General features: G+C 28.4%; 2 protein-coding genes across 3 annotated transcripts in view; one reads left to right on the top strand and one right to left on the bottom strand.

Moving 5' to 3' along the window:
- The window catches only part of LOC107439363 (uncharacterized), a 603,558-nt gene that overhangs the window by 514,506 nt on the left and 63,495 nt on the right, over positions 1-25,557 (bottom strand). The gene's annotated exons all lie outside the window — the stretch shown is intronic.
- LOC107436757 (uncharacterized) overlaps positions 1-25,557 on the top strand; it is a 103,321-nt gene that overhangs the window by 33,821 nt on the left and 43,943 nt on the right. The window contains exon 2 of one of the 2 annotated variants that reach the window (XM_087168286.1): positions 11,397-11,555. The gene's annotated coding sequence lies outside the window, so the exon portion shown is untranslated. Of the gene's footprint in view, positions 1-5,756; positions 5,807-11,396; positions 11,556-25,557 lie in introns of those variants that run through there. The other variant, XM_071183131.2, reaches the window with a different exon arrangement.

Raw genomic sequence — 25,557 nt, 5'->3', positions numbered from 1 at the left:
TTTCTTTTTTACGATTTTGAAAGCATGCTAGTTGTAAATGACTAAAAAACGTATAGTTTTGTATTAATGATTTTATAGGCATACTAGTTATAAACGGTTTAAAAACCGTAAATGTAAAAAATTTTCTTTAACGTAAACTTTACGGTTAATTAGATTTCAGACTGCTGTTGCTTATCATATCATAATTTAAGAATGAACGGCATACTTTCAAGAAAATGACTATGCTTTATTTCGAATAATATAACTAAAATTTATATCGCACTATGAAATTAATATAGAATAAAGTTTTTAATTTTTTTTAGTTAAAATCGTGATCAGCTGCTAAAAATTAGACTATTTCATTTATATTTTTATGACTGACTGATACTCATCTCGGTTTCGCACAGTGCGGATGAACTGGCTGTACTGGATTGAGCCTTTTTTCATAACATAATTTTGAGTTGACTATTTTGAATTGATTTTGCTGAACTTTTACTACATTTATTACATTTTACAATTGTTTTAAGTTTTAAATTTTGTTTGTAGTATGTTTCTAAATTCATTGATCTTAGTGTTTATTCTTTTTTCGAGTAATTTAATTGAGGTAGTGGCTTTGATTTTTTTTTTTCGTGTTAGCGTGCCTTTTTGAGCTGAGTTATAATTATGACTTTAACTAAGCATTATTTCATTACTTAGGCTCTTCACCCGTTTATTGTTCAATTTCCACCATTTCCATTTTAACTTCTGATTATTATTTTTCCCCAACTTATTTTTTTAGTCTTTATCGGTGTAGTTGGACTTAAGGACTCGTCAGGACTTTAACTTCGTCACATGCTGAAAGAAGCACTTTTCCAGGCTTCGAGTTTATTCGTACTGAAAGTATGTCTACGTACTAGTACGAGAGAACCATATTTTATTTTATTTTATAACCGCCGTTGAAAAGCAAACCCATTTTTTTCGACTACCAATGTTCAATTCCGTAGCCTTGTAATTCGGAACCCAATTTAGAAGACAAGAGAACTCCTGTGGAGCAAGTATTAGGTGAAATTCGCTTCATGGAGGATTTTTTGATGGAACTAACTCGCATTTACATTACATGGAGAGGAAAACCACTAGAACCTCCCACGGTTAGCCTGACGGCAAGATGACTCCATCCCATGATCCGTGGTTACGATACCACTGATGATATTTTACGTAAGCACTGTGGCCGGTGTGAGCCGGATGCGGAATTCTGGCAGCCCTCGCTGGGATTTGAACCCGGTTCACCTCATTGGAAAGCGAACGCTCAGAACCCCTGAACCACCACGGCTCGAGAGAACAGTATTGGGATAACTGCAGTGTGATCTTAAGCCTTTACCATGAGAAAGGATCATTTCATGTGTATGATATTGTGGGCCGTGAAGGGAGAATCGCGCAATCACGTATATGTGATTACGCCCCTTAAGGGTTTTAGTTGTAAATAATTATGTATGTATTATTCGATTCTTTAGTCTATCCTAAATTTCAGTTCTATTTTTAGGAGATTAAAACAAGAAGAAAGAAGAATACGATATTATTTTATTTCGAACATATAGCTTTGTGTTTTATAATGATAATAAATATATAGAAATAATACACATATGGATATAATTAATGGAGATAATATAGAGAAAATAAATATATCGAGATATTAAATATTATAATAGACAGTATTCATTTTTCTAATCGTCAAACACGCATGAAACATAAATAGATTGAATTTACAAATAGATTTAATTCATTGATTAATAAAGTTAATTGATTGATAATATTCTCTCAGTGACTATTCACAGTAAAAAAGAATTAAAAGTTTTTAACGAATATAGATTTTAATAAAACATTTTTTTTTGTAATTCATTACGTTAGCCTCGAAGAACTGTCGAAGATTTTTTTTAATTGTATATATATAGTTGAAGAGTAAGATTATACATTTATTTCATATTTTAAATTAAATAACTTTCATAAATGAAACATAATATATAGATAGATCTAAGCAAAAATCCTAATTAAAAGTAATGAGTATTATTAAAACATCTAAAATATTTTAAATTTTCCCATTTGTAAAGTTCGTTATTTCAAAAGTACAGGTGTACTAAGCAGTAAGCAATTGCAACATTTTAGAAATTTAATTATCCTGTCCCAAGATAAATTATTAAATATGTTTACGAGTTTGCAATTACGTTTCGAAATATTATGACAACTAACAAGGCCATGACATTTGAACTTTAGTAAAGAAATTAAAATAGAAAAGGATGTTTTCCAGCTTCAACTGTTTTGAAAAATCCAAGCTAAATCAGTTCATTAATAATTAAGTTTTCGTCACTTGTTTCTGTGATAAAAATATGTTTTAAAAATAAATGTTTTCAATTTTCTTTTATTTCCACGTTAAAAACAAGTTCTACTTTTGCTTATTTGACATATTTAATCATTGTTGGCAGTTCATTTTATCTTTAAAATATCTTTTAAAATCTGGTTTTTATATTTAACAAATACAGAGCTTAAATACAGTTATAATTTTCATAATTTACCGTTTTCTGGTGCTTTCGAGTTGTTTATTTTCAAGAATTAAAATTGTTAATTATTGTAACGCAAGTTTTCTTGTAAGAAATTACTATAGTTTGAAAAACAGTAAAATGTAATTGCTTGAATAGATTGAAAAAATATACACAGAGGCGACACCTATCGCTCTTTCTCAGAAGCTCTTTTAAGCCTTATTTTACTTTTGTTAGTGAATTTATGTGAACAGAAACTGATGATCTCTTTTCGAATACATAAATCGGCAGATGTTACAAAATTTTAAAATTAAGTAAACTTCAGAAGTTTTTGCGAATACTATATTCTAGCTAGTATTTATAAATCGTTCTTGGACTTTTAAAAACCGCTTTGTTTGTTTGATTGTGAGAAAAGGGATAATTCGTATTTGAAATCTTTTGAGCTGTGTCCAATTGTATCTTATCTTTCTTAGATACTAATTTCTTTAATTTTATCAATTTCAATCAAGCATTCTTTATTTTAATGTGCTATTCGTAATTTATCTAGCTTTTCATTCTTCATAAATTATGCTTTATTTTAATATGAGATTCGTAATTTATCTAATTTGTCATTTTAAATTAAATGTTCATTATTTTAAATTGAGTTTCATAGTTTCTCTTGTTAGTCATTTTTTATAAAGTATTCTTCATATTTATAGGCTTTCTAAGATTCATTTTTCCCATTTTTAAAAAATATTTTTTATTCTAATGTTAGTTCTTGAATTTTTTTAATTTTTAATTTTCAATCAAGTGCTTTTCATTTTAATGAGAGGATATTTATTTAAAGTCAGTTGACTTTCGCTCGTTATATCTCGGTTTCATAACTTTCAATCGGAAATCCGCAAGTGACGTCATTATAGGTAAATATTGTCATTTGTTGATTCAGACTCAATGATGCGGTAATATAATACGGGTATCCAATTAAATCTGACATAAATCACATGTTTAGACATAATCACTTCACTTCTTCTCGAGTTGCAAATACCCAATTTCTTCACTTCACTTTAATTCCTTATTTTTGTAATGTAAATGAAATTTTTATTACATTTATATTTTAAATAAAAGTATTTAAGGTGGAAATGTTTGGAGCTTCGGAAATTTAATAGGAATAAATGAAGTGAAATATCTGAAAAATGCAATACTTTAACAATTGAATTTTTTCAAGGGTTTTCTCACAACATCCCTCTTTTTTGTATATAGGTCTATTTGAAAAAAGAAATTATGAAAGTGAAATTAATTTAAATGGATTTGAGAAATATAAATTTAAATTTCATATAAAGGCTACAAAACAGAGATTGCTTAAAAATATTACGTAAATAACTTTTGATACACGATGTGGATAACTTATTTGACACATTTTTAGGTTTAAGGATCATAAATGCGATTTTCTTCGATTTAAAATAAATATATATACATTTATTAATTCCTTTTGTGGGTGGCTGCAATAAAATAAAATTTAATGAGAATGCAAAAAATAATTCAGACAGCACCGTACTACTATTTTAGAAAGTAAAACTAGTAAACTTTTTTATACTTTTAGCAGCAATGTACTTTTATAGGTAATGCATAGTTTTTAATTAATGTACTTTTAGCAGCATGACATAAAAACACTAGGAGAAGAAAAAAAAAAACATTAAATTTTTTTTTAACGTTTTTTTAATAAGAAGAAATGTAAATTATCTGAGGAGGATTCGCTAAGAATAATAATTGCTATTGTAGTGTTTCCATTTCAAATTAATTTCATATTTCTGTTGTCATAAAGTAAAACAACAAGCTTTTAGATCAGTGGTTAGCAACTGAAGGCCCGCGGGCCGCATCCGGCCCCGCGAACTAAAATATATTAGTTGTCATATTTTACAGACAATTTTCGTAAAAAATCTATATGGGTTTTAAATACTTTTAAGTTTCATATCTTAACAATTTGATATCTGTTGCACATTAATTGTTTAGTACATAGGTGCACATTAAAGTTATTGTAGCCAGAATTTTGAAATATACAATTAAATATTTTTTTTAAATATACAGTCGAACCTCACTAACTCGAACCTCGATTTCACGAATTTTTCGATATCTCGAAGAAAAAAAATTCCCTTCAGATTTCCTATACACTCAATGTTAAAAAAATCTGATTTCACGAATTTTTTTTCTCTAATCCCTCGATAACTTGAATTTTTCTTTCCATAAATAGTGTAGATTTTTTTTCTAAAATTAAAAAAATATTCCAAAAAAAAAATTTTTTTTTTTTTAAGAATGGCATAGAATGATGTGTCTTCCTCTACGATAATGAATGACTTCAAAAAGTCTGGGTTCATTAAAGATCACAAAAGTGGTCAAGCAATCAATATCGTTAATTCTGCTGAAAACTACACCGAAAATGATTGGAACAGATTGACCGGACTCATGAAGCTTGATGACATGGAATTTCCTGACTTTGTAAACGTGGATGATGCAGTAACAGTGTGTGGTCAGTGGGATGACAATGATATCATCGCTCAAACGAAAGCTTCTAGTGAACTATCAGAAGAAGAGGATGAGAAAATCGAAGATTTATCCCCCAATGTTACTAACAAACAAGCACTTTCTGCAGTGGACACTGTAAGGAGATTTATTGAGAGGCATTCGAATATGTCAGAGGAGACATTTAAAGCTATAGTCCACTTAGAAAGTGTTGTAGACAAACTTTCTTACACATCTCTAAAGCAAACAACAATTGAATATTTTTTAAATGGAAGTGTAAAAAGTGTTTTTAGAATAAATATGGAATAGTAAATAAGGTATGCAAAGAGCATTTTTCTTTATTCTACCATCGATAAAATGCGATTTTCAATAATTCGAATTTTCAATATCTCGAATTTTTCTCCTCTCCCAAGTTCGAGACATCGAGGTTTGACTGTACTTCTTATTTTAAAAAGTAATTCAATACTTTTGTTTTGTACAACTTGATAAAAATCTGACTGTAATATTTAATGTTCCTTCAAACATAAAAGAGTCCTATATAAAATTTTGATAAAGTCAGCATTTGATTGGTGTTTTTAATTTCGGCCCCCTGCCTCATGTTAGTTGGAAATCACTGTTTTAGATCCTTGCGCTAGAAACAAAGAGTAATTTTACATTGCGATATGAATTTTTGACACATCGACAGAAATTAGGAACATACAAGGCATTTAGCTTTGTTCACTTTAAATAAATCGATTATTACTTGCTATTTCCTGCGTTTGAGGAAAATGTGCACTCACTTGTTTTCACGAACAACTTATTCCAAGGTAAATTGTTCCCAAGTATGTTGTTTTGATATTTTATGTATATTTATGCCTTAAGTAGCCTATAACTTTGCGTAAAGTATTGTCAACTTCCGCTCGTTTACAATTCACATACAATATATTGACAATACTTAAATATTTCTATTTCACATAAAAACAGTCTAAAAGTGTCTAAAAGCCGTTTAATGCTTGGTGCATTTTTATTGACCAGATAATCCCATGGTAAGTTTCTTCAATTAACAAAAATGATTCAAATTTCTTTGGCAGTCGTCAGAATAAAGTTATTTTTTTATCCGTAAAATATTTTTTATCCCTTATTTAACAGTATTTACATGTAAAATTTTTCTTCATCCGATATTTAACAGTTTTTACAAGTAAACTACTTATTTATAACCTATTTAATAGTAGTTACATGCATAATATTTCTTTATCCGCTATTTAACAGTATTTACTTGTAAAATATTTATTCGTCTGTGATTTAACAGTATTTACATGTAAAATATTTCTTTATCCCATATTTAATAATATTTACATGTAAAATATTTCCTTTATTCGTGATTTAACAGTATTTATATGTAAAATATGTCTTTATCTCCTATCTAACAGTATTTACACTCAAAGTATTTCTCCGTCTGATATTAACAATATTTATATGTAAAATATTTATTCATTCCCTATTTAACAGCATTCAAATGTAAAATATTTCTTCGTTCGATATCTAGCAATTTTTACAAGTAAAATATTTCCTCATTTCATATTTAACAGTATTTGCGTTAAAAATATTTATTCACTCTCTATTTAATAGCATTTACATATAAAATATTCCTTCAGCCCCTATTTAACAGTACTATACTATAATGTTTATTTATCATCTTTTTTAAGCATTATTTACCAGTAATTATGTTTCTGAGAATGATTACTATACTATTTTAAAATCTTAAAACGGAAAGTGGTTTCCATTATTTGGTAATCATGTGATATAACCTTTGGTCTGAGTTACTGCTGACGCCATCTAGTGTGTGTTTTTTTTAACTGGAGTTCAAAAAGAGCACGAGATAGTTCGTCGATATACTTCTAACAAGCCTGCAGTGTATACCATTGTGTGATGAATGGAACTAAGGTGTGTGAGCTCCGTTTCCTACCATGGGTCGAGAGGAAATAAAATTACTAAAAAGTAAAGAGTCCATTATTATTAGAGTTATGAATACTTAATTGAGCGAGAGATAAATGGCGTTATAGAAGGGAAGGACCGAAACAGCATCGTCAAACAAAATTTTATTATAAACATATTTAACAGAATAGACAACTTAATAACCTTTTTACAACTATTGTTAAGTAAGCAATATCTTTAATAATAATATCTTTTATAAATAACTTTGTGCTAAGTCGTGTGCAGTCAATTTATGCTATTAAAGTGATAAATACAAAATTATGAGTGATTAGCTTGGACAATAACAAAACTGGACGAAAATTATATTACAATATTTGAGAGAAAGATTTTGCGGAGTTTACTTGGTGGTGTAAATTAAAATAATAACTTTAAAAGGAGATTTAATTTTGAACTGTGCAAATTTATACGCTTACTGATATTATTAAATTCATAAAAATAAATAGAATGAATTGGATGGCCCACGTGATTCGAATGAGTGATGACAATACAATAAAAAAGATATCGCTTTTTAGATCCTCTGGAGCAAGAAGGCGGCTAAGGCCACGGTTGAGATGGACTGATTCTGGGGAGTCTAATTTTCTTGCAATTAATGAAAAGAATTTGAGATTAAGGATCAATTGGAAGTCGTTATGGAGAAATTTTCAGAAGAAGGCATTGGCCAACATTGGGCTGTCTAGCTAACTATGATGATGAGGAGCTTAGAACTGTTTCCCTAATTTTGCCCAACCACTTATCGTTTAGAAATAAAACAAATGCGTAGCAATCTATTGGGTTAATAAGCAAAGTGAGCAGAAGCTTTTTAGTTAACCTTAAATTTATAATAACATAAAAAAATTAATGAATAAAAAATGTAGAATGCGTAATTAATGCGTACTTTTAAAATTAAATATTTTATTTATAAAATCGTAAATATAACTAAAAGTCACATATTTTTTTAATTCTAAAAGAATTTTTATAAAAATAATTTCATCATTTAATCTAATTTTACACAATGTTGTATTCTCAGATTTCTTTAATAAAATACTAAATGAATGTCTGGAATAAAACGTTATTTATTTTAAATTAGAAAACTAAAAACAAAAAAGTTTTACAAACAAGTATTTTTAAAACATGCTTATAAAATTAATTGCTATCCAAAAATAAATATAGTTAAAAAACGAAATTTGAAGCATTTGCGTAATATTTACTAAGCAAACAAAACAAACAAAGAACTAAAACTTTTCGGTTTCTTACAATATTTCGATATTTAATTCTACGACTGTCTTTTAAAAAAAACCATTTCTCTAATTAATTAGCGGAAAATATTTTTAAATCTACAGTTATTTGTTATTTACTTGCATTTAATTTAATGAAGAGTTTCTATTAAGTTATTTTTGTTTTAAATCATTAATATGCTTCTTTAAACTGCTAATTATTTGTGTAGAATCGTCAACATAAATAATTATTTTCAGTTTTAGGTTTGTCAAAGTTTTTCTTGAGTTCTGAAGTATCTTAATAATAAAAGAAAAAGCGTAATTAATGGAAAATAATTTAAACGATGTGTTTACTTAAAAGAGTAAAACATTTAAATGTAAATAATTTTGATGAACTTTTGTGCTTATTTCATATGAAAAAAATATTGTTGGAAAATCGATTTGTTAAGGAAAATTTAGATCAAAAATTAAATAAATTAAAATGATTTAAATTACTCAAAACTTTTAATTTATTTGATGACGTTAATGTTTTTGTTTTTGTGTTTATTTTACTATTTGCTGCTTTAAGTATGCAATGTGAATTTGTTTTTTAATTATAAGAGTTTCTTTAGCGATATAGGGTAAAATGAGGCAATACCGGATAGCTAAGATTTTGAAGCTTGTTGGGGCTTGACTGTTTAACCTAGAAATTTTCAGATTTAATGATGATATTCCTTGTTTAGTTGAGTACACTATATCATTCCTAAAAAGTCCCTTATGCACAACTTTTGTTATAAATGTTTTTCTTTTCTAGAAGGAGTCAAATCACCCGGTCCTACCTCACTAGTGGGATAAAAACATAGTACATATATTAACTGTATGGAAAATTTAGAAATATTATTAAATTCCTTGCAAAAATTACAATATACTTTAATTAGTTATTTTTTAATAAAAATTGCCGGGAATTTCCTTATATCTATATAAAAAAAAATGCGATTTTATAAAAGGATCTGTGACTTTATAAATTCTACAACGCACGAAAATAACACTATTTGAGCTTTCAAGACGGTCCCCGAAATAAATTTTGCACCCGGGACCGTAAAAATTTTGTTAAGTCATGGATGTAACTGTATTCTTACTCAGGTGCACTGCAGTCTTCTTGGGCTCAGCATAGACATACATCAAGGGTTGTACAAGGTCACAGACCCGATAACTGAGGGTATCAAAGCAATACAGAACAGTGCTACTATTGGACGAAATTATTATAGTTTATTGGAGTACGAATCTATAGTAAACGTTTAATAATATGAACGAAAAATAACTTTTATAACTGTAAAGACAAAGACCATTAAGTAAGGATAGCTTAAAAACACGAAAACATTAGATAATTGACATAGTAAAATAACTTATATACACAAAACCGTGAATTAATTAACAACATGCCAAAATGGTATTTCCTTTTTGACTAGCAAATTGCAATTCAGAAATCGTCCGCTAAAAAACAGAACTTGTTTTCAAACACCGTGTATATAAAATAACAAACAACTGATTAAAAAAAAAAAAAAATACATTTTTTAAAGAAAACCGGAAAATAAAAGATATAATCTTTTCATCAGCCGACACAATTATATCCGCAAAAAAAAGTGCTTTCTGATATTGTATCAATATAGCCAAAGCAAAATATATTAATACAATAGTGTGAGGAGCACTCAAAAAAATTTTTTTACAAAAATTACAACAAATAAAATAGAACACAATAAGCAAAAATAACACTCAAAAACAGAAAATAAAAGAAAAGAAAAAACAGTATAAAACAAAACAAAACAAAACAAAAACTATAAAGCGAGTGGCGAAATCAGATGTACTTACATGAACGGGAAACTTTTCAAGAATGATTTAAAAGTATTTTCGCAACAGGATTGCCAGATTATAAAATATGAAAACAAAAGCGCAAATTGAGTGTAACTAGAGGAATTTAAAGTGCCGTTCTTACTGCATTGCTGAAGTGATTTGTTATGCTGTGCATTGATTTGTTAGTTACCAAGGACGGGCCCGAAATGGATGTACCCAAGGTAATATTATACTGGATAATTTAAAAAGTTGACCATAAATAATATTAGAAAATAAATATTTATTTAAGAAAAAATATAAAATTAAAAAGAGAAACATAATTTGCCTGTTTTGCAAATAATTTTAGCCACGGATTTGCCCGAAATGGATTTGCACATGGAAAAATTAATACAGAATTTTTAGTAAATAATTTTTTTAATTTAATTAATATTTATATATACGTATATATATATATATATATATATATATATATATATATATATATATATATATATATATATTTATGGTTTTTAAACTGTTCACTAGGTAATGTTTCAGCATACATGGTATCGATTTGTCGGAAATTTAGATTTGCAATATTATAATTCTTATTATTACAAATTTTGCAAAAATAGAAAACTGAAAAGAAATTCAACAGAATAAAAGGTTTTATGCCATGTTCTAAGGTACCATGACTAAATAACCAAATTTTACAACAAAATCATAGCAATAAAAGTTTTGCAAAAAAAATCCTTATAAAAACGCTTTGGTAAACATTATCGTGTTTTTTTGCGTCCTCATAAAAACACTGAAAATTTTACCATATTCTGTTAATTTTGACCACACTTTTTTTTCTCGGTGATTATTTCATATCCTAATTTAATTATAAAAAAAAATGTAAGTCAAACATTTCTAATAAGTTAACCGAAATCTCTTGAAAGGTAAATGCATTAAAATTAATTAGCGCCGTAAGTCTTCCTAAGACTTCCGATAAAATTTTAAATTATTTTTTGCTTAGCGTGAAAGAGATATTTTAAATATATAAAGAATTTTACAAAAAATTTCTCGCTGCTCATTATTTTTGTTGCGCTAAAAAGTTTTTAGTGGTTTTCTTCTTTTTCTTTTTATCGTTTGATTGTTTGCACCCGTATTCCATCAGTGACAAGTTTCAAATATTTTTGTTTGCATAACTAAGGAGAAGAAACGTTCGGGGTTTTAAAATTATTTTTGAATATATCTTATGCTTTAAAAATATTACGCAGCCAAGGAAAATAAAATAATTATCTCTGATATAAAAGGGTATTGACACACGATTCAAAATATTTTACTATTTAAATTTCATTCCTTCCTTGAAACGCGCGACTTATGTTTTTGTAAATAAAATAAAATCGCCAATATCATTTCCTATCTTAATTTCATAATATTTACCCGACAGAAATCTCAAACCTGCCACACCGATTTGAATAATCAACTGAATGAAAATGGAAAACGCTGAAATGCTTTAGACTGATTACAACAGAAATGCTTTAGACATTTTAATCTCAACAAGATTAAAAAATACACGTTAAATAAATAATCCCAAGAAGCTGAAGCGGTAAAGTATTGCCTAATTTTTTAGAATTCTTTTTTTCATTTTTAGTTTTGTTATGCATTAAATTGGTGAGTTTATTTTTGAGATATGGGACCAGTGAGATCACATAAATACTTCTTGAGTAGTGATGAAAGAGAATTTCATCATTTGAACGATATTTTTGTTTTTATTGTTTTAATTAAGAATCAGAAATTCTAACTTACAGTTCAAACTGGATCGTTTTCAATACTAATTCAGGTGAATATCGCAAATAAAGTGGGTCCAAACTGATTGACACGATCCCAAAAGTTAGAGTTGAAGCAGGAAAAAAACGATGCCAAGGCCTAAACTTACAGAGGTTGTAAAAGCCAAAGCCAAATAACGTAGACGGGAATATCTTAAGCGTTACACACAAACGGAGAAACGAAAGGAATCCGTTCTTAAACTCAAGCATGAAGCACGTCCATCACAAAAGTACCAAAGTGGTTGAGAGAATTGAAACCAACTGAGGAGCGAATGCTGACTCTCCGAACCCCTTCAATGCAAATACGAGAACTGGGTGTTGATCACCAGTTAAGGGATAAAAGGATCCATTGTCAACGTACCCAATAACTTGCACGAGACCGTTGACTGTCTTCCACGGAATATAAATGATTCATTCACTATTCATGTAAAATTGGAAAAAAAAAGCATAGCTTTCAAATCATATTTCATGTATGAACTTGTGAATCCGAAACGGGTGTATGATGCAGCTTACAATCTCCTTCAAACACCATTGTACCAATCCGAAAATAATAATATTGATCTCGATCGGCTGTTCAATGTCTGTTCAATCATCAAAAGAATTTACACAGAATGCGTCTGAGCTTCATTTAAATATGTCTGCAAAATTGTGTACCGAGCAGTTCAGGATTAGCAGTTAAAGATGTCCAAGATGAAAATACAATAAATTTTCTTTACCAAAAAAAATTAGACAGCAACCATTTTGACAATGGTTAACCTGTGATCGTCTTGCGGTGATCGCAATTATCTGCATTTTGTAGTGAATAGTATTTAATTTTTTTTCTTCTTCCCTTTTTTTTATAATTATTTTTGGATCAATTATAAATACATATCATAAATATTATATTAGCGCTCACAAGGAAGCATAAAAGAGAAAACATTTAGAAAATGTATCATATACTATGTTTTACATTTAAGATTACCTCACAAACTCATTTTGAGCATGCAGAAACTATGCTATGTTTTAAACATGTAAAAATATTTATGAAACGCAAACAAGATTGTTTCGGTTTCATAAATATTTTTTCAAATACAATTCGTAATTACATACAATTTAATAACAATTTGATAATCAAAGTTTGCCAATAATTGTCTTTAAAAATGAAGTTAGGAAGGAACATTTTCACTTTGACAAAACAACGCCGCTAAGGTAAAAGTACGACTTAATTGAGAACCCCTCTGCAGCATCCTTTCGAGAGGCCACTTCCACAATTTAGAATTAGGAAAAGCGTTACTTAGATGTCTGTAACTCTTGTACTGCTCAGCTATTTACCACAGCACATTCGATTCCATAAATTTTATGAGCACGTATATCACGTCTCGAACCCTCCAGACCCAAGTCTAATGCTCTAATCACTGGGCTACTACCACCCACAACATTGTTTTGGTTATGGGAATGAGAGTATATTAAAGTCTAAAAAATTTAATAATCTGCATTAAATTAACATCTATGATCGCGATAACCTGGTTGACTGAGCGCTGGACTCACGTTCGTGAGAACGGGAGTTCGACTCCAGCCTGCTGAAAACTTCCCGTCTAGTAAATGGTGACTGGTGCACATTAAATCTGTCGGGTCACAAAATCATCATAACAAATTATATCTCTAAGGGCACTGAAATGGAGATTAATAGTTCACCGGTTCAGGTAAAAATTACGATCTGTGGATGAATGAATGGATGTATCAAAGGATCAGCCTTGACTGGATGGAAGAAGTCGAATTCTTGGCCATAGATGGCGCCGCTGGAAAACAAGAACAATCGTCCCTTTTGCCATAATGGCCTAGGACAACAACAATTAACATCTATGAATTGTTTTACTTTTGGGTGATGATTCTATATTTTTGGAATTACTTTTGATACTTTTTATGGTAAATATAGTGTTTTTTTGGAATTTTAAAAAATTAAAAAATATCTTTTAAATAACTTCATAATTATTTAAAATTATTTGCAATATATTTGTAATAACTGAATAAGTATTTGTTGTTGTTTTTTTCCTCTAAAAGTTTCATTTAAGTCCATCTTTTAAAATATTTGAATTATAAAATAACAAACCATGAAAGACTGAAGAAAATTGAATACTTTTTTTTTCCCTAACATACTTCATACAAAAAAAAATTCGATAAGAAATTCCACGGTGTAATGTTAAATATTCCTAATTACTGACTTTTACCTTAAAAAGTTATGACTGCAAAGGATATTTTTAGTTCTAATCACCCATATATTACAGCCATTTTGTGTCAAGTAACAAATTAATTGACGTGGAATGCTATCATCGTTTCCTCATAATTCGTTCGTAAATTTTCGAAAAAGCTATTTTTAGAAACATTCTTTCCTGAAAATCGATGAGAAGTACTAAGCTATGCATTAAATATTTATTTATTAAATTATAATTAGTGCAGAATATATTTTTAATTTGCCTTTTTTCAATAAAACTCTTTAATGTTTGACACTAATATGTAGATTTGCTACTATTTAAATATCAATAGAGTAACAAATTTAACTAAAGAAAATAACATCACTTTAATTTTTTGCCTATTCTATTGATGCATATCGTATCTATTGTAAATATTCCGATTCTAGAGTAAAATATTAAGAATATTGCTGCCATTCAATTTCTTGTTGATGATCTTCAAGCCTAATCCCACTTTGAAATCGTAAATTTTAATAAAGTTAAAACTTAAAGATGACCGAGACTATTAAAAAAAGACCCATTTTAGTGAGATTTTTCTGAGTTCGAGAGCTTTTGAAACTTTAAAGCCTTGCCTGTATTTTTAATTATGAAACGGATAAAGAGAGACTCGAAATTTGAACAGGATTTGAATTTTGCCGTATTTTAGCAATAATATTCTGCCAGAAAAAGGTAGACAAATAGAAAGCTGAATTTTCAGGGTCACTAAAAATGTAGCCCTTCTCAAAAAAAATATAATTATTAGATGATCAGCGTATTCACAGTTCAGATTAATTTTTAACATAGTTCATTAATTTTGTCAAGTAATTTTTTGCTTTGGTGATCAAAATTGACCGTTTAAAACATCTGCTTAAACTGTTGTGGCTAAACCATGGTTACACTAAAGTGTTGAAAAGCTGACCCAATTCGGAGTTTACGATAATCAATCTTCAACTCTGTAACTTTGTAATATTGAACCTAAGTCAGAAGACAAAAGAACTGTTTGATCAAGATTTGGAACATACTTGCCGTTGTAGGAGACGTTTTTATGGAACTAACCCAAATTTGCTTTACATGGAGAGGAAAAACCAGAAACCTACCGTGGTGAGCCCATGGGGATTAAGATCCATTTATCTCTGAGGATATTTTACGCCAACACTACGGAGAGAACTCGAACATATGCCAAATTTGGAGTGGATCAGTTCAGAATAGAGGATTTGTTTAAAGTCCATACACACGTACATATAAAAATTACCGTTTATCGCTGAGGATATTTTCCGTCATTACTGTGGATGTTGCGAGTCGAGAGCAGAATTCGTATCCACCAGCCACCCCTGGTATTCGAACCTGGATCACCTTATGGAGAAGCGATAGCTCTATAATAGGAGTCACCGCGTCTCTTGTGGTTTAACTTTGCTCAAATTCAAGCATTTATGCCAATAAACCCATAACCAACTTTGCCAGGATGAAGAGAACTGAACACAGTATCAATAAAATTAAGTTTTTTGATTCAAAATTTCCCATTCTAAATTTCTACAATACGATCCGACGGTGACAAAAAAAGAGGAATAACAATAAAATTTGGCAATTCAAAGTTTTAACTTTTAATTTCTCTAGAACTTTTAGACTGACTATAGTCAAATTTTGGACGTTGAACAATCAAATGAACTCAATTTCAAATCATATAACACTTAAATTGTCTATCACTATTTAATCAAATAAAATAAATCCATAATGATAATTTGTTGCACGAAACTTATAATTGGATGAAGAATTTCTTTTAATCGAATACAAAAATATTTTTATTATCTATATTTCTAAAAGTTTGGTAAAATAAAAAAATAAAAAAGTTTTAATATTCCTACGTTTCCTGATAAAACTATAAATTTTAAAAATAGACTCTATCACCTTCTTTACTAAATCGTCAGAACTTTGAATCGCTAAGAAAACAGATCTGTACATTCAAAAAAAAAAAAAAAAAAAAAGCAAGTTTATTTTTGTTTCATTTTGTAACTTGAACTATCATCTGCAGTAATTAATAAGTTTATTTGAAAACTGTCTTTAGAAACTAAGATTCATCTCAGCTAGTGAAAATTCGACAACTAGATCAAAAATTCCTTCTTTTCTACACAATAAAAGTAGAGCTATATAGGTTGTTTCATAAAGACCGTTCTTAACACTTTGCCGACTGCGCAAATAGTATACGCTAGTCACTACACATTTTTAACAGTTACAACTAAATATTACAAATGGAGAGATCTCCTCGATCGGTCATGTATGATGAAGGAAATTCTTGTAAAATTACCACATTGTAAGGTAAGGATATGTCTAAAAAATCATAAATCTGGTAATAGATACCAAAATATGTGGCATTTAAACCGTCGGTATGATAGTTTTTCTCTTCATATTGCAACGATTTACCGAAAGTTTCGGTTTACGGAAGTTCTCTTGTTTTCAAATGTTCTTAGATCTTATTACCGCACGTTTAGTGAAAAAAAATCGAAACTGAAAAGTAAATTTAATCGAATAAATGTTTTTTATGCCATGCTCTAAAATATCGCGATAAAATTAACCTAATTTTATTACATTTACCATATTTTATCACACATTATAAAATAATATTTTACTGTTAATTTTTCCAAAATCATAACCTAAGTGCTTCGGTAACAATCATCGAGATTTTTGGTATTTCCATAGAGCCAGAAACACGGTAAATTTTACCATGCTCTGGTAGCTTTGATCAGACTTTCTTTCTCAGTCGGTAATGATAGTTTCCAAAACTGGTGGATCTAACCAATCATTTGGCAAAGTGTTAGCAAATATTTTTAGAACCTTTATCAAAAGTGAAATTAAAAAAGTTTACATATGGTGGTCACAAAATAATATATAATCAAGGCTATCGAAATCTGACAAAATACAGTAGAGGAAGACGAATGTAATTAACATCAAAATAAGGTTATTTGTAGGTTGAAACATGAAACAATCGCCTTTCAACTTGTTTCAATTTTCTTCTGCCTTCAAACTAGTCTTGTTTTTTATTATTATCGCCTTCCTGATTTTCAGATTCCCATATCAATTTTTTTTTTCTCTTAAATATCAATTTGCGACCGCCGATACTTTGCTTATTTTGCTTTCAATATTGATAAGAATTCTAAAATGTATAAATGTCATGTACACTGCAAAATAGCATTTTCAACTATTATTTTATAGCATGTCTTCAAAAATAATACAACTGTTTTCAAAATATGTCCCGTGCATAAGTTAGCTATTGCTTACATGCGTTAACTATCAATTATATTTTTGAATTTTCCCCCTTTCCAGTCAAATTAATTTGAAACTTTCTCTATCACTCACTTAAAAAATTTTAAAGAATCTGCTTTTTTTTTATTTATTTACTTGATTATTATTTTTAATGACGTGTGAATGATAGCAACAGAAGCATATTAGAAAAGAGAAAAGGCACAGTTTTCTGCAAAAATGAAAAGGGATGCAAATCAGGCCTGTTTACATTTCCGAGTTCCAACAACATCAAAGCTCGAAATATACTCGTCTTCCATTTCAATTATAAAGCAAAATAAGTATTTTTTATCTTTAAATTGGGGAAAAAGAGTAGATGACAAACTTAGTAGACGACAAACAAGAAGACAGCGATGACAAACAAGATGACAAACTTGAGAAACAAAGATGACAAATTTGATATCTAACCATCAATAACAAACTTGACGGTTGATCATTAGATGCCAACCATTAGAGGGTTAGATGACAAACTTGATATTTCTCCGACGCCATCTTGGTTAACAGCACCTATCCGGGCTTACAACTCTAGTTTTTAGGAAGAATAAATACTATATGCAATATGAGCTAAGAACTAAGATGAGCTAAGAACCTTTTGAGATTGGTGGGAACTCATGTAGTTCCTCAATCAAAGTTCTTTAATCTATACTTCGTAAGGAGTTATTCTATACGGAATAATTTCTTTTCTTCTATTGTAGAAAAAAATATTCTTAAGATACCAACATCATTCTTAAGAAACATTCTTAAGAGAAGCTCTTATAATTGGTAAGTAAATCTTTATATGCTGGTATCAGTGATTTACTAGGAAATTTTAGGCACCAGTTCAATATTACAGATGAGAATATTACAGATGATGCAACAATTGGCATTACATATTTATTTCCAACCTTTTAAAATTATCTTTAATTACTTAAACCTATTTTTTAAAATCATTTTCAATCCAATTATATTTAAATTAAATCAGAGAGTTAATCTTTATAAAAGCGAACATAAAATATTTTATTCTTTTCTTATCGATCAATGTAACGGCTGACTTTTTATTCCAATACTAATGTAGATTCATTAATTCACTGCCCCACCTAATCGAAAACAAAGTCTATTTATAACTCTTTATTATTAATTTCTTACCTCAAATATGTTTCAGTTACATGGTTATTACAATTATCACAGTTTTGTTGGCGACTCGTGATCGCCAAAGTATTTTCAAACCCAATTTGGGAACAAATGCATTTACTTTCAATTTCAACCTTCCAACCACACCGAATTTTCGTCTTAATAGATGGTAATGAAACGAAAGGCAAACATGAGGAGAAAAGGTGCTTTTATGCCTGAATTTTAGGAACTACTGATATCTTTAGTTTTATATCTAATTCTTAAATTTTCATTTCAATATGGATAATGTATGACTTGCCATTCTATATTTTGTGTTATAATATGAGTCTTTACTTAGTACTTAATCGAAATTACTTCGCAGTTTTGAAAATAAACTTTTAAATCTTTATTTATACTGTAAGCTGATCCTTATCCTCCCCAATCAATTTACTTCAACTATTGAGTAAGAACACGAAAAATAATTTTTGAGATAGGATCATTTTTTTACTAAACAAAAACATTGAGTTATTCAGGATTTTAAACCACTTATAGAATTCAGGAAAAGTATTTGAATCTTCAAGTTCGTCATCTTACCCCACTTTTCCCTATACATCTAATTTTGGAGAAAAAAATGGAATAAAATTGATTAAGTTATTGTGTTACTGTTTTATATACTTCTGAAAGAAGGCTTTTCAGTTTAGGCTATGCGTACAACTAAAATTTGAATCAAAGCATGCCGAATAATATGAAGAAAGAAATATTTATATATTAAATAAATAATCCCAAGAAACTGAAACGGTAAGATATATTACTTAACAAAAATCTTCATTCGCTTCAAAAAATTACAAATTGGAAATAACAGTTGACATATTTCAAAGGCTCAAAAAATAGGTGCCCATTTTCAAGACTTGCCAATCGCGAATGAGAAGAAACAAAAGAGATTTGAAATAAAAACGTAATGTTGCCAAAGAGAAATGAATAACAAAAGGTGAGAAAACAAAACTAAAAAAAATCACAGTAGCCTAGAGAAGAAAAAAAATATGAAAATCAGAATAAAAAAAATCCACAATGACCGAGGAAAGCAAATCAGGGTAAAATGCATTTCCAAGTGCTCTAGAGAGGTGGTAAGGATCTCATGCCATTAACAAAGGAATCAGCATCTATATGAATAAAGCAAGGTTCCAAGGCATCACGATGAAATGGTGTGGACTGGCATCCACACTAGTCACCACCACTCTATAACGCGTGGAAATGCATTTTCTCCTGATTTGACTCTCTCAGTCACTGTGGTTTTTTCAGCTCCATTTTTCATCTTTTTTTTTCTCTCTCGGCTACTGAGATTTTTTCTAGTTTTGTTGTTTCACCTTTAGTTTTCCATTTTCTTTTCGGCAACTTTGCACTTTTGTTTTTAATCACTTTTGTTTCTTCTCTTTCACGTCTGGCAAGTCTTGAAAATAGGAGCTTATTTCTTGAGCACTTGAAACATGTCAAATGTAATTTCCAATTTCTTTTTAATCAAGTAATATTAATATGTTTTTGTTAATTTTACGATCTCAACAAATCTATTGATATTAAAATTCCCCGAGGAAAATTAAATATCTTTCTTAAACAACTACTATGACTAGAAAAAACGAAGTTCAGTTAGCAACAAAAGTGATAATGATATTTCAAACATTTTAAACTCTTTTTTTTAATCATTACATTCTTTAAAAACCACCTTTCAGAAAATATAGCTGTTGCAGTAGTTTGAACTCTAAAGAATCCTAATTCAAGAATCATTACTTGGATTAAGAATTTTGGAGCAAAAACGTATCCTGATGAAAGAAAACTACTGAATTGCTTTTTAATAGCATGTAAAATTGATTTTTCAGTATTCCAATAAATAATTTTTGTTAAATGTGCATTATCATTATTTTGAAAATAATGAAAACAGCAATTTAAGTTCGAAATAAGGAGAAAGAAATGATTGTTGAGAAAAGATTTAATGACGTACTTAAACTAATTGTATCAAGACTAGAGTGGGTGGGTAAAAATGTGTGTTTAATATATTAGAATGAAAAATAGATACTTTAGGAAGAAAAAATATTTGAAAAAACATTATTTGCTAAATATTTTACGGAACATATATTTAACACTCTGATTATGATTCTCAAAAAAATTGGTAGGTTTAATTTTCAATGTGCAACGAAAATCTGAAAACCCACATTTAAGAATCTTATCGCAAATAAAAGACTGAAAATGCATAAAGTTAATGAACTAAGTTTTTAATTACTAACGCAAACATAAATTACGCCTTTATTGCTTTTAAAAAATTGTTCTTTACATGCAGGGAAGTAATTTCAACCTTTTGACAGATTAACAACTTATTTGTTTGAAAAAAAACTTTTAATTGACCATCAACATGTTTTTTTACCCTGTTTTATATTTTTCTTGGGTATAGATTTTCCCTTTTGAAAAAATTCAAATAATAATAGCTTTCAGTTTTTGTTGCATAAAATAAATACTTGCGGCAATTTATAGTAAACAAGAATAAACAAGATTTTTACTTTCTAAACCACTGAAAAGTATCAATTAAAGTATTGTTTTGCCTAACATTTTAATGAAAACTTAATGCGTTTTCTTTTTAAAGGAACATTTTTTGAATACTTTTTTTTTTCAATTTATTATTTAGAAATTTTATTTCTTTTAGTAAAAAAAATTATTATAATGTATAATAAAAAATATAATTTTTTTTCAAAAAAAAAAATATATTCTTTTAACACTACAAAAAATAGGAAAATGAATAAAATAAAAAAATAATTAAAATTGGGAAATAATCAAGCAAGCAGCCAGATAAAAATGTTATAGTTTTACAAATGTGTATTTTCAATGTTTGCGTTGGGGAAAAATATCTTGTACAACTTAAAATGTCCTACATAATTTAAAGAAAGGAATTAGAAATATTTCCATCTTTATAAGTTTGTTTTTTTAGTTCTATTTTGAATTTTTCTTGGATCTTTGTAATATTTTTACCTGAAAATCATGTTAATGAATTGGTCTCATATTATTCTTTAAAATTCCTTACACTATTGTATTTGTGCATTTTACTTTGGCGTATTTCTTTCTTAATTCCCTATAAGAAAGTATTACTTTTGCGGATATGATCGTGTGGGCTGATGAAAAGAATATATCTTTTATTTTCCGGATTTTTTTGAAGGAATTCTATCCTTTTTATCGGATTTTTTTTTTCAGCTTTTGTTATTTTCATTTTTATTATTAATTTTCTTTTTCCCCTTTTTTCATCAATCTGTAATTTTCCTTTTATTATCTTCATTTTGAAGTTAATATTATGAGTTCTATTTACTTGCAGCTTATGCGCAATAAACGAAACTTATAGTTTTTCTTAATTTTCTTCGTGTTTTTTTGTATTTATTTAGTATGCTATATATATATATATATATATATATATATATATATATATATATATATATATATATATATATATATATATATATATATATATATATATATATATATATATATATATATATATATATATATATATATATATATATATATATATATATATATATATATATATATATATATATATATATATATATATATATATATATATATATGCATATATATAGCATATCATAGCATGCAAAAAATCATATCGTTTCACAAGCATGTAATAGAAAACAAATTACACGTTCTTTTATACTAACACCACCGTTTATAGAAGCACGCAGGAAACCAACAAACTGTTTTCCCAATAATTGTCTCTCACGCATATTTCTTGTTAAGTTTCATTGTTATAGACCGAAAGAAATACCTTAATGATTCATAATTTAGAGCTGTTTCCTTGGAAAATAGAATCAAATATTATAATGTCTTAATACATCATGGACTATTCATTTTCTATGAATTATTCAAACTAAGTTTATCCTTAATATGTTGTAAGATTCAAGTTTTCAAAGAAAATAATAATCTTTGAAAAAAATATTTTTAATTTCGAGATATTTGTTATTATGGATATGCAGAAATCCTACGTTCTTTAATATAATTTTCCTCACTCTCAAAACAAAGGATCGTTGCATAAATAATTGAAGCTATTCCAATATTCTCAGAAATTCCTTATTTCTATAGTCGCGTGTTAAAAATAGAGACAATTTTAGCTATTATTAAAATATTGTAGAAAAAGTAATGAAATACTATGAATGCTGTAAAAAAAGAGTAAGAAATGGTGAACTTTTCATATATATCTTGGTTTATTATTTACAATTACATTTGATAATTTGATAAAATTATTGAAGTTTAACGATCTCATCAAAACCAATTTTTTGTTAAGTGGCATTGTTACTAATTATTAATTAGACATTAAAAATAATATTTTCGTAAGAAAAGTGAAAAGAAAAAAAACATTTATTGTACCGTATATTCCGGCGCATAACGCGCACCCGTATTCTAATTACTTTTTTTAAATTTTAAGATATACTCTTCGTATAACGCGCACGAAAATTTGGATTGTACATGTGCAATATCTCGTCTTTCAAGATGGTAAATAAAAAGTATTTTTCCCTATCTTTTGCAAAAATAAAAGAACTGAATTTGACATGTATGTGAGGGTAGAATTGAAAGAGCAATAATGTGATTCTGGATGGACAAAAATGGTGTTAAATTGTGGGTAAAAAACATCTGGCAAATCCGTCCTGGTTGCGATAGAAAACCACAAAGCCTTTTAGAGTGGGACATGTTTAGGTCCCACCTTACAGATAATACAAAAAAAATTGTAATTATAATACAAAAATATTTTAATAATTGTAATTGATAGCGGAAGACGAATATAATGAACTATTTATGTAATAACGAAAATCAATGAAGTATATAGGTAAAGGTATGTTATTTCTTTAAAATAAAAGTATTTTTCTATATTTAAAATTTTTTAATCCATAATTTTTATATTCGGCGTATACCGCGCACCCGTAGATTACAATGTTATTTTTTGTATTAAAAGTGCGCGTTATACGCCGGAATATACGGTAGCTCTTTATATTTTTAAAATCAATATTGTGTTAAACATTTTTAAACAGAAATTCCTTTAGCTTATTACCAAAAATTAGATTTGATTTTAAGACCTTTTTTGGAATTTTCTAGTTTAACTTACTAAAGAATTGTTCAACTTGGACGATGCATCGCGCACAGGAGAAAATAGCTATCCAGTGTTAGCCTTTATTCTCGATCCCACGCTAACCGTTACTGTAACTCACATTTATGTAAACAAAGTCCTTCATTGGATTTTATTTCTGAAGTTATAAGCAAATAACTGCACAAAAAAGTGGAAATATAGCGTCCATTGATATATAAAAGGTAAAGATGTTGGGAGAAAGTTTACTTCTCATGGTTTCATAAAGAGTTAAACCAACCCTTTCTTTAAGTATAAAATATTTCAAAACTATAAAAGCAAAAATAGTAAACAAATGAGATTTTAAAATGTCCGAAATATTTAGAAAATAAAATGTCCTTGTGTACATTTTTTAACAATTCAATCCTAATATTTCCTCTCTGTTTCACATCATGCAGTAAGCGAACAGGACTAATGAAAACTCTTAAAAGAGTGGTCTAAGCTGACGTCACTTTTTTGAACTGGCAATCCATCAGTTGCAGAATGCAACCAATAGGAATACGTTTCTGTTGGGATGGAAATATGAATCTTCCAATAGAAATAGTGAAAACGGCAATTGATTGATTTACTCCGCCCAGGGATATAGTTCAGCCTCTATCTTGGACATCTCTTTGAGAAAAACATTTAATATTTTTTAAGCTGAAACTGGCACAATAATTACAGATTTAGAAAATAAATCCAAACTAAGGAATTAAAAGTTGCTGAAACCTACAAAAGTATTAATTGAACACGTGATTAACAAGCATTAATAATATTCGCAAAATATCTCTTTCTTTAAAACTGCACGTACCGGGGCTTTTAAAAGTTAACTGATTTAATTTCGGTGCTGTTTTGTATGAAAATTCCACATAAAAATAAGGTATTGAAAATGCATAAACTGTTAATCCAAAAAACGTGTCTTAACATTTATATATATATAAGTTTCATCTACTAGATTACGTTGCAACCTTGTTGCAACTTGCAACAATTACAATTTAAAACTTTAACCTTGATGCAACTTGCAACAATTACAATTTACCTTTTTGGATTGAATTTTTTTCTTAAAAAATTTAAATTAGAAATTTGGTAAGAAAATTATTACTTTTAAATATATCAAGCTAAAATTCTCAAATATAAAAGATTTTTATTCCTGTACATAAATCCTATTAAATAAATAAAAGGAAAAAATTTCTTCGAATAAAAATAATATAAAACTCTATATAGAAATAAATATAAAAATAGTGGAAAAAAATCACTAAGCTTTCTCAATTTTTATACACAAAACAAGAAAATGAAATAGTCATGTTGCCATCATTTCTTAAATTTTTCTGCCACAGAACGATCATAAAAATTGACTTACAACCTTTTTTTGAAAAGAAAGTTGCCAAGTTTGAGGATTTACTTCTATTTACAATAAACTTTGTTGCGCTTTTTTTTCTTAAAATGTAATTTTTAGATTTTCTATTAGATCAGCTTTCTTCTCAGGGGTATAGTTAGTATAAAAAATATATAGAACGAAATATTTCTGGGAAAAATCATAAACGAAATGCAATTTTAAGAATATTTGAAACTTACATGTTCTGCATGTCATATTTATTTATGGGACTCTAGAGTGCTCACACAAGAATATTTGGAGTTTTCAAAATGTGCTGTACAAACAATACGCACTTCGTTATGAATAATTCAAATCTCCGTCAAAATCAGAATTGAATCTAATAAATTGATGACAGAAACAAAAGTTTGATATGGAATACCATTATGATAATAAAATGAAACAAAGTGTCAAAGAAATAATATTTTTTTTAATTTAATGCTGCTATTCGAGTGCGTGGACTCGAATTGTCACATTAAATTATTGTCGTCTTTAACATGAAGTTCAAGAATTTCTGTATTCTCTTTCATCAATTAGGAAATGTGTTACTTTTTCTCGAAATACAAGAAAACGTATTAACAGGCTTCAAATTCATTTTACACTAGGGGCCTTTGCCCCCTGTTTGCTATTCTCCCCAACCCTTATAATAACTAAGCTATGATTTTTTGTTTCTT

The sequence above is a fragment of the Parasteatoda tepidariorum genome, chromosome 7 (assembly GCF_982258835.1).
Source record: "Parasteatoda tepidariorum strain Cologne lab strain chromosome 7, Ptep-v5.0, whole genome shotgun sequence".
Taxonomy (NCBI): domain Eukaryota; kingdom Metazoa; phylum Arthropoda; class Arachnida; order Araneae; family Theridiidae; genus Parasteatoda; species Parasteatoda tepidariorum.
The sequence above is the reverse complement of the archived record's forward strand: the minus strand, read 5'-3'. Positions and strand labels throughout refer to the sequence as shown.